The sequence below is a fragment of the Thamnophis sirtalis genome, unplaced genomic scaffold, assembly GCF_051295495.1.
Source record: "Thamnophis sirtalis isolate CommonGarterSnake01/CBP01778 unplaced genomic scaffold, rThaSir2_p1.2 scaffold_4, whole genome shotgun sequence".
Classification (NCBI taxonomy): Eukaryota; Metazoa; Chordata; class Lepidosauria; order Squamata; family Natricidae; genus Thamnophis; species Thamnophis sirtalis.
Window position 1 is genome coordinate 65798095 of NW_028261384.1, and position 8029 is coordinate 65806123.

Genomic DNA, 8029 nt, shown 5'->3' on the forward strand with positions numbered 1-8029 from the left:
GGTCAGGCTCTGACGACAATTTCGACGGAGCTCAGAACATTTAAAGATCACTAAAACAGAAGTGATTTATTACCAAACTAAATAGTAATTGCTGGATAAGCGGCTTGCCTTGATTTACTAATTGGCTGGAGAAGATTAAATCTGGAATGGCTTCTAAGCAGCAAAAATCCCCCCCTAATGCGTCTAAAAGCACTGGAAATTCAAACTGATGGCAGGGCACTTTGGCTCCACCTTGTCAAGCGGAAATTTTGGTGGCCCTCTTTGAAAAAGGACATTGAGAAATATGTTGCCAGTTGTCCCGTTTGTGCTGCTGCTAAACGGCCTTTGGGTAAGCCCCAGGGGTTACTCCAGGCAGTGGCTCGCCCAGTGGCCCCATGGAAAGAGAACTCCATGGATTTCATTTTTGAATTTCCTGAGAGTCAGGGACACACTGTTATCTGGGTTGTTACCGACTTGTTCTCCAAACAGGTCCATTTCATCCCTTGCTCCAAGATTCTGTCTGCTAAGTCTCTTGCTAAGATGTTCATCGCCCATATTTACCGCTTACATGGGGTGCCCGACCGCATCATTTCGAACAGAGGTGTTCAGTTCACCTCCCTTTTCTGGAAGGAGTTTCTGAAGCGGATTGGCTCCGCCCAGGGGTTAAGCTCTGCCCATCAACCTCAGACTAATGGGGCTTGTGAGTGGACTAATTCTGTACTAGAACAATATTTACGTTGTTTCATCAACTACCAACTGGATGATTGGGTGGATTTGTTGCCTCATGCGGAGGTAGCTTACAATAATTCCGTGCATAGCAGCACTGGGTTCACCCCTTTCCGTGTGGTGTTTGGCCAGGATTTTGTGCCCATTCCTGAAATTCCTTGTGAACAGCCCCAAGTGTCGTCGCTGTCCGAGTGGAGTGACCGCCTTCGGCGCATTTGGCCTTTGGCTCTCCAGACTCTGGATGCTGTGCACCGCGCTCATAAGAAACAGGCTGATAAAAAAAAATAGAAAGAAAATAAAAATATTTTTTTATATATCTAATAATAAAAAAAAGAAAAGAAAAAAATGGACTAAGCCCTATGAATACAAAGTTGGTGATCAAGTTTATTTGTCCACTAGATTTCTTCAAACACCCCCAAAGTCTAAAAAATTGGGGCCCAAATATGTTGGCCCGTTTCCCATTGTCAAGATCATCAACCCTGTTTCTGTCCGGCTCCAGCTGCCTAAGCACCTCAACCAGGTTTACCCTGTTTTTCATGTTAACCTCCTGAAGCCTCTCTGCACTTCGTCGTTGAAGCTGCTTCTCCCTCCTCGCCCGCTCCGCTTTTGATTGAGGATGAGCAACATTTCAAAGTCTGTGAGATTTTGGACTCTCGTAGATGCCGGAACCGCGTCCAGTAACTGGTGGCTTGGAAGCATTTCCCCCCTTCTCACACTGAATGGGTTGACGGGTGCCATGTTCGACCGCCTCGTCTGCTCCGCAAGTTCTACTCTGCTTATCCTGACAAACCCTGACTTTGGACGTTCTCCTAATTTTCCTTTTCCTTTTTCTTTTTTTATTCCCTCCCCCTTTCCCTCTTTCATGTCTTGTTGTTTGTCTGTTTGTTTGTGTTATTTTCGTTTCTACAGGTCTGACCACCCTTTTCTGGAGGAGGGCCGGATGTCAGCCTCTGCTTTGCTGCTGCTTCGGCTGTCATTGAAACGGGGAGGGGGGGCATGGTATCTGGGAGGGGAATCGTGATGTGCTGGAGGAAGTTTCTAGATGCTGATCTGATCACCTTACTGCGCATGTGGAAGAAGGGAATTTCCCGCCAAGGCCAACTGTCCAGCATTCCATCCTGATGATGACTTTTGAAGTTATCACCCACCTGACAGATGGGTGCATTATAATTGGACTATGAACGGGGGTGCCAAGGGGAGGGGATTGAATTATACATGATATTATTCCCTTTCATGCCTAACTAACCAGACTCAGCTTTGCTTTGCAACTGTTCCTTTATAATTAGTAAAAGTACACTTGATTTCAATTCAAATGGAATTGAGTGGTTTCTTTCCTGATTACTAAATGAAGTCGATGCTGACAATGGCTTTACATTTTTTTTCCGATAGACACCAATCCTTTTCTAGGATTGACTTTATACTAACAACCAATGATTTGCTTTCTAGGGTAAAGAAGACGAAGATACATTCCAGAGCCTTATCAGATCATAATCCAGTTTGGATGGACTTGGAATTTGGGATGCAAGCAAGAAGGACTTGGAGATTGAATGAAAACTTATTTAGATATGTGAAAAATATTAATGAATGTAAAAAATTGTTAAGAGAATATTTTGTTTTTAATATGAATAAGGGTACATCTATGGAAATGGTTTGGGACGCAAGTAAAGCGTATATGCAAGGAGTTCTAATAAATTTAAATAGGTTACATAGACGTAAATAGAGGAAAAGAGAATTGAACTAGAAGAAGAAATCAGGAAGAGAGAACAGGAGCTAATACTAAAACCAGGAGACAAGAAGATTAAAGAAGAAATTACTTTATTAAGAGAGCAATTTAATATGCTGATATCAGACCAGGTGGCTACTAACTTGCTACACGCAAAACATAACACTTTTTGTAACTCAAATAAATCTGGTAGATGGTTAGCATATCTGATTAGGAAAAACAGAAATCTCACAATATATCGAAATTACATTATAAAGGGAAGGAAGTGTATCAACAGGATGAGATTCAAAAGGTTTTTCGTGAATTTTTCACAGGATTGTACATGAATGACAAAATACAAGGTTTAGATATAGATAGATACCTGGATAAATAAAAAATACCTACAGGGTGGGGCATAACCTTTTCCTAGGGGGTCACAGCAAGATCGACAGCAGTTTACAACTTCCGCGACACCTCATTTTAAAGCCCATAAAAAACTGAATTGAATGAGCTATTAAATGTTAAATTTGCTTTAAGAATGGCTGGAAAATTCGATTCGGAAATGCAAATGCGACTCAGCAATTGTTAAAGGAAAACAATGTCGAATTTTGGGGTAATGACGTCTGGCCGGGAAATTCGCCAGATCTCAATCCGGCAGAGAACATTGGGGCCATAATTAAGGATTAAGGATGAAGTGGAAGCTCTGATGATTCAGGAGCAAGGTCAAAATCGATATTCGGTTGAAACTTTGAGAATGAATTTGGAAACTGTGTTGAAAAATCTGGAAAATCGAACGGAACTGTTTGAAGATTTGTTGTGTTCTTATCCACCTCGTTTGAATGCTGTTCGAAGGGCTAATGGTGGTCATACTGACTATTAAATCGTGTCAATAAACTCAGTTTTTGATGGGCTTTCGAATGGTGTATGAATTATTTGTGTTGTTATTACAAGTGTTGCTGTGACCCCCTAGGAAAAGGTTATGCCCCGCCCTGTATAGTTAAAGACAAGCAGAGGGAGAGATTGAATCAACCAATAACTTTGGGGGAAATTCTCCAGGTAATTAAACAGCTAAAGGTAGGGAAAGCACTGGGTATAGACGGCCTGACATCGGCTTATTACAAAAAATTACAATTAGAAATGGTAGAACCTCTTAAGGAACTATTCAATAAGATCCAAATGGAAGGGAGGGTACCCCCATCTTGGAAGACAGCCTTTATATCCCTTATACCAAAAGAGGATCAAGATCTTAGTCAACCCAAAAATTACAGACCTATATCATTACGTAATATAGATTATAACATTTTTACTAAAATACTAGCGAATAGGTTAATGTTGGTTATTCAGCAATTGATTCATAATGATCAAACAGGTTTTATACAAGGGAGACAAGTAAGAAGTAATGTAAGACAAATTGTTAATATACTGGAATATCTGGGAAAGAATAACCAAATCCCTGCTGCGCTTATATTTCTAGATGCAGAGAAAGCTTTTGATCGAGTGAATTGGCAATTTTTATTGAAAATAATGCAAAAAATGCAAATAAGAGAGCATTTTTTACAATCAATTAAAGCAATATATCAGGAACAAACAGCTCAAATCATAGTCAATTGAAGCTTAACAGATTCATTTAAAATCGAGAAAGGTACAAGGCAGGGTTGTCCCTTATCCCCATTACTGTTTATCATAATGGGAACTATTGTTGAACAAAATACGGGGTTCAGGTGATTTACAGGGAATCAAGATTAGGCATCAAGAATATAGAGTACGTGCTTTCTCAGATGATTTGGTTATAACATTAACTCAACCACAGGAATCTAGTAAGGTTTTAATGAATATGATTAATCAATATGGTCAAGTGTCCGGATTTAAAATAAATTTAGGGAAAACAAAGATGCTAGTTACAAATATGAATGCTAAACAAAGGGAAGAATGAGAAGGAATGACAGGATGTGAAATAGTTAAAAAGGCTAAATATTTAGGAGTCTATATTTCAGCCTCAAGTGGGAAGCTATATAAGTATAATTATGAACCACTATGGCACAGCATACAGACAGAGATGAAGAATTGGGAGAAATTACAATTATCTCTCCTGGGAAGAATAGCAGCAATGAAAATGAATGTTCTACCTACATTTTTATTTCTTTTTCAAATGATACCAATACTTTAAAAAGATGCGAATTTGCTAGAATGGAAGAAGGACATTAATAAATTTGTATGGGCAGGGAAGAAGCCGAGAATAAAACTAAAAATAATGCAAGATGTGCATGAGAGAGGAGGTTTGAAATTACTCAATTTAAAACTATATTATGAAGCAGTAGTTTTATTGGTAATTAGTGACTGGATTAATTTAACAGATGATAGAATACTTAATATCGAAGGGCATGATTTTGTATATGGTTGGCATGCTTACTTGCTATATGACAAAAAGGTAGATAAGAACTTTAAAAGTCATATTTTAAGGAATGCTCTACTGCGGGTCTGGAAAAAGTATCAATACAAACTAACTGACAAGATACCCATGTGGGCAATTCCTAGACACGCAATAGAAAACATAAATATAGTACAAAAACAGGATGTAATTACATACAGACAGCTTCTTACCTTAGAAAGAGGTGTACTACAGTTAAAACCCTTGAATCTACTAAAAGAAGAAAAGGTTATTCAAACATGGTTTCAGTATGGGCAGTTACAGACCAGATGGAAAAGAGATCAAAAAATCGGTTTTATGCAAGACGAGGATAACTTACTAAAACAAATCAGAAATCAAAGTTCAATGCATATAAAGAGACTATATAATGCATTAATAGAAATGGATTCGGAAACAGAATTAGTTAAAGACTGTATGATAAAGTGGGCCCAAAATTTTGAAGAACCAATAATGTTGGATACATGGGAAAAGATCCTGGTAAGAAATGTAAAGTTTACACAAGCCCAAAATTTGAGAGAAAACTTTTATAAGATGTTTTATAGATGGCATTTAGATCCAAAAAAACTGGCCTCTATGTATCTTAATTTACAATCTAAATGCTGGAGATGTGATTGTGCTGATGCTATTTACTTTCATATATGGTGGACTTGTAAAAAGGTTAAAGCATTTTAGATAAAAATATGGTGGATTATGCAAAATGTTCTTTAAAAAAAGGATAAAGTTTATCCCTCAGTTATTTTTGTTAGGTATAATTACTGATTGTACAGTTGTAGAGATTAACCTGATTTTGCATTTAATAACCGCAGTTGGACTGCTGGTGGTGCAATAATGGAATAAGGAAGACTTGCCTACTATTCAAGAATGGACATTGAAAGTAACAAACCTAGCTGAGATGGCTAAAATATCAGCATATCTCAAAGACCATTCAAACGAGAGATATAAACTGGAGTGGAGAAGATGGATTGACTATACTCAAAATAATATGGGACTAAGAAATTTCAGATAGCTTATGACTGAGGAAACAAGGAATGATATAATCTGTTTAGAGCTAGCCTAGCAAGGAGGAGTTAAAGCTCAAATGAAAGATGATATTAACTTTTTTTAAAGTTTATTTTAGAATGTTTTTGTTAAAGATTTATACCCTGTATTGGTTCTGTGAAGTCGGGGGGGGGGGGGAAGGTTGCGGAGGGAAGTAAATATTTGTAAAAGTTTTTTTTTTTTCAAAATTCTCAATTAAAAAAAAAACTAAAAGCAGTAAATATGGTCAAGAAAGGACACACAAAGGAAAAAAGGCATCTATGGCACTGGAACAAGTAACAGAGAAGCAGCTTGTGGATATTGTGGAAACATGCACCATAAAAATAGTGTCTGTCCTGCAAGGGGGCAGATATGCAATAAATGCAAGAAAAAAGGACACTTTGCCAGGGTGTGTAAACTGTCTTTGCAAACTGGAAGGCTACAAACATGGGCTGTACACCCCATAGAGGACAATGATGACAATGTAGGGTCAGACTCAAACTGCTCCCCGATATATCTTGCAGCAGTACGGAAAGCACATCAATATGCAGATGAAGCCAATGTAATATTACAGATAGGGGCCAACAAAACTCCAGTTACATTCAAAATAGATACTGGAGTACAAGTAAATTGTGTGCCAAACCACATATCCTTGGAACACCTCAGGAATGAATCCCCCTTGGAGACTCTGGACCTACCGAAACTAATGGGATATGCTGAAAAGCTGAAAGTAATGGGTAATGGGAAAGTAACAGCTGCCCGGTGGGCCAAACCCTTGCTCAGTCAGTCTAGCCCCTTGTTGGATGACTTCCAAGGTTTCTGTCAACATTTTCGGATGATGTTTGAGGATCCCATCAAGGGAGAAACAGCAACTAGGCGACTGAAGGCATTAAGGCAGGGTCGTGGATCTTTGCAGGAGTACTTAAGCAAATTCCGGCTGCTGAGTCAGGACTCAGCATGGAATGAATCAGTCCTTATGGACACATTCCAGGATGGCCTGTCCGATGAGTTGCAGGATGAACTGGCGAGGGTGGACAGGCCACCGACGTTCGACGCGTTGGTCCACCTGTGCCTCCGGATAGACGCCCGGCTGCAGCAGCGAAAGCCTCGCCGTGTATTCCAGGAGACCACTAGCATGCCGGTTCAGCAAGAGACTGCAGTGGACTGGGAGGAGCCCATGGAGTTGGGTGCTGTTCGACCTCGAGTGTCACGGACAGAGATGGACAGAAGACGTGCGGAGGGATTGTGTTTTTACTGTGGGGATCTTGGACACTTGGCAAGGAGCTGCCCCAAGAAGAACAGAAGGGTTGTGCGGACTGCAGCCGTCTCTCAGCAACGCACGATCAAGTCAGACAACCAGCACATTTGTGCGGCTGTGTTACCCCGTTCGCACAAGATAGCATGCGTTCAGGGTGTGTGGAGTCCCAGGGCAGATGCCCTGCCGAGTAAAGTAAAGAACTCCAACCCTGTGAACTCGCTTCCACCTCGGAGTGTTCTACCCGTTGCAACCTGCGCTGCCGTTTGTCATCCCGGGAGCATGCAGTCTCTGGTACGGGATGTGCAGCGGGGTGACGACTGAGTGGAGTGACAAAAGGCGGAAATGAGGCTGGTGTCCCCATGGACTTTGGAAGGGGATCTTTTGAAGTGTTGGGGCTGGCTCTATGTTCCCGCAGGGCACATCCGTCAACGGGTGTTCGCGCAGATTCATTGCGCATCTGCAGCAAGACATTGGGGGGTTGTTCGGACATTGCGCCTGGCCTCCCGTCAATTTTGGTGGCCCCATCTGAAAAATGACGTACGGAGGTGCGTGAAGTCATGTGCTCAGTGTCAGGTCTACAAGAACTCCGCCGAGATTCCAGACTTTGTCAACTCCGGTCCCCACAACACTAGACTTTGACTCTAGGGTCCCAGTGGGGTCCCAGGGTCTTGGACCATGCTCCAGGAAGGCCGTCACCAACCCTTCTGGGCATCGAAACCAGGGGAAGGGCTCTGCGGGAGGGGATTGCGTGGTGGTTCGGCAGGAGTCGGTAGAGCTGCCGTCAACCTCCGACGGAAAGGGGGTTGGTGGGTCAGCCTTGCAGAGGGTGGAGGACCCTGGGCAGGGAATTAAGGCTCGACCGAAGTCGATAGAGCTGCCATCAACCTCCGACAGTAGGGGAGCTGGTGGGTTGGCCTTG